The sequence below is a fragment of the Nilaparvata lugens genome, chromosome X (genome assembly GCF_014356525.2).
Source record: "Nilaparvata lugens isolate BPH chromosome X, ASM1435652v1, whole genome shotgun sequence".
Classification (NCBI taxonomy): Eukaryota; Metazoa; Arthropoda; class Insecta; order Hemiptera; family Delphacidae; genus Nilaparvata; species Nilaparvata lugens.
Window position 1 is genome coordinate 24672291 of NC_052518.1, and position 2977 is coordinate 24675267.

At 32.5% G+C, this 2977-nt stretch overlaps 1 non-coding gene across 1 annotated transcript; it reads left to right on the top strand.

Moving 5' to 3' along the window:
• Nucleotides 1-2520: 2520 nt before the first annotated feature.
• Nucleotides 2521-2628, top strand: LOC120355100. Its single transcript, XR_005573433.1, has one exon. It is a non-coding gene; the product is annotated as a U6atac minor spliceosomal RNA (small nuclear RNA).
• The last annotated feature ends 349 nt before the right edge of the window (nucleotides 2629-2977 follow it).

Below are 2977 nucleotides of genomic sequence, written 5' to 3' on the forward strand. Positions count from 1 at the left end.
AGTATTTTCAACAACGTATTCGAGAACAGCTGATTTCTTTCCTATCACTGGAGTCGGAGATGTAGTATGTAGTTCTGTTTACTGATTATAATTCCTATTATGAGTCTGAGATGTAGCTTTATAGCAACAGCTGATTTTACTTCTTATTATGAGCCTGAATTATCCACGATCAGTTAATTTTTGGCTATGAAAACCTGATTTCACATCCCAACTTCCTTTCTTTAAATGTGGCTGATTTGTTGGGATAGCGGGTTTAAATGCCTTTTACAGAGTTTATTATATGAACAGATTTCTTTGACGATTCTCATTTTTCACATATAATCTCATTTTCACATATCTTGTGAATTATTTTGACCAAGGTTTATTGGTACCAATTAGTTATAACAAACTCATTGATTGATTAAAAATCATAATGTATTATTGCCACCAAAAAATAATAACTTAATCATTATTCAATTAATAATATTGTTATAATATAGGCTAAGTACATAGCTGCTTCTGAGTTGAAAAAAGCCCAATCTTTGTTGGAGAAAATAGGAAGAAGAAAAAAAATAATTTTCTTATCTAAATAATATGAAATTCTCTTCCCGGAGAAAAGCACTGATGAAATGAAAAAGATAGATTTCATTACAGTAATTGATGGTCTTCCGAGATAATTTCAATTAACTACTTAGGTACAATATTACTCCCATATTCAAGATTCATCCCCATTCTTCAATAGTGAGTTGTCAAGTGAGAAAAATTATTCAATAGTATGAGCCCTGAATTACAACTTCAGTTGCTGTTTCTCCCCAGAACTAGGCTATGCTAATAAATTATTGCTTGTTGCCTACTCAACCCCTTATCCATCATTGTACACTATCCATTACGATAATAATTCTATGAAGTGTATGGCGATAATATATCATCTGCATCTTAAACCTACTTCAGAATCTTATCAATGGGATTTTCTGGAAGCTCTAATTTACAAATTTTACATCATTTGTTGAGATATGTGCGGTTTTCGCCACTTATCTTCTCTTGGAAACTGTATCGAAATCATGTATTACATGACCACCTTTTCATTTCAAAAAAGAATTTGAATTCATAAGAGGGTCAAAGATGTTAAAGCGACAGAGTAATTTTTCATTTCAAATAGGATCCTCAATGTAACCTACTGTTTGATTATTCTTGTTAGAGAAATATTTAGCTGTTTTAATGATTTTCATCAACTCTGTATAATTAAAAGTTGCGGGTTTCAGAGGTTACAATACAACAGTTCTTGAGCGAATTCCAACCCAGGGGGTCACTTATAAAGTTCAAAATCAATTTTCGAAAATAAATGTAGTACATTACAATAGTTATTCAAGAAAATCAGTTCTCATAAAGAATCATTTTTTCATCATTCACAATAATATATTTTTCCCCGTTTCTGAAAAGAATCTTTGTATAATTTTGAACGAGCTACGTAACCACAGTTGTGAGATTCATTGTAACATTTCGACTGTATCAACAATATTTCCATCTTCTCCAGCGGCTTCTTCTATTTTACATTCACCATAAAATATGAAAGAGAGTGGGAACTCAGAAGTCTATTGCAACGTTTCCAAGAACTAGTAGCGTTTCATACAGTAGGTTTGCAACAAGAAGCGATAAAATGAGAGAATTTCAGAACAGTAAAATAGCAGAAGTAAGAGGTGTCATTGCTATTGTAGCCGATTGCATCAAAGCATGGAGATGGAGCAGTACATGAACTTGCATGTGGGATTGCTATGAATGTAGGCTGGCTGCAACATCGTTTTAGTTTTAGTTACCGTGTACCTATTGCAGATGAAAGCCATAACATTGGTCATTTCGAGTTCTATTCTTCCCCATGTTAAGAATTGTCCGCCTTTCTCTTTTGAAGCCTATGATGGTACTCACTTACGGTATAAGAAGAGGTCATGACGTTTGAAGGTATGGGAAGATTGTATAGTAGAGTACTGCTCAGGAAACTCATGTGAAATAGAATCTACAAGTTGAAGTCTAACAAAAAACAGGGGTGTCAAATCTGAGACTGTTAAATGAAACAATGAAGGTTTGTGGAAACAATTTATATATGAAGGACTTGGTAATTTTTTACTTAGTATAACCACAGGTGTAATCCAAGCCCTGTTTCATCGAGCATATTATGAAACTACTTGATAGAAGCATCTCATTTTCACGAAAAGTGAAGCTGTTGAATATAAGAGTATGAGACTGTATATAAGATTGAGCTGAATGGCATAGCCACATGGCTATGTCACTGGTTATCTTGTATCTCATATCTCTGTGACTGGATTATTGAAATTTTATTGGAATGAGAAGAGTGATTTAGATTCAAGTCCTTGCAAATTATATTGAAAATAGAGATAAGAAATTCATGAGATTCTATGAGTAAAGTTTTGAAACCATTAGATGTTGTTCATAGACCGGTTTTTATGGAGAATAGTATATTATGGAAGAATTTGATATAATATATATGATATAAATTCAATTTCTATAAGAATATCTGTTGGGATAGTGTAGTAGGAAAGGAGAGACACTTAGCACTCCCCTAGACAATAATGGCAACACAAAAACCGATTAAAAAATAAAAAATGCAAGAAGCTGTTGAAGCATGTAAATTGTAAAGTTAGTAGCAGTTGATATTATAGAAAGTTTAAAAATTTATTGAAAAAAGTGCTATAGCAGACTATGATAAAATCAATAATTTAGGCTAGAGAAACAACAACAACAACATTCCTGAACTGCAATAACGCTTGTATTAGGCTATCCGATATCATATTTATCAATATAACAATCTGAGAAATATTAATATACTAATACCATGATAATGTCCTTTAATAAAGGAAATGTAGTTTCTTTGTTAGTTCAAGTAGTGGAAATGATAAACTCTCAAATAGCCATCATCAAGTGTTTAGTTTGACACTGTATTAAGGGTGATGAGAGAGCGACATTGTCAGCGATGAGAGAGCGA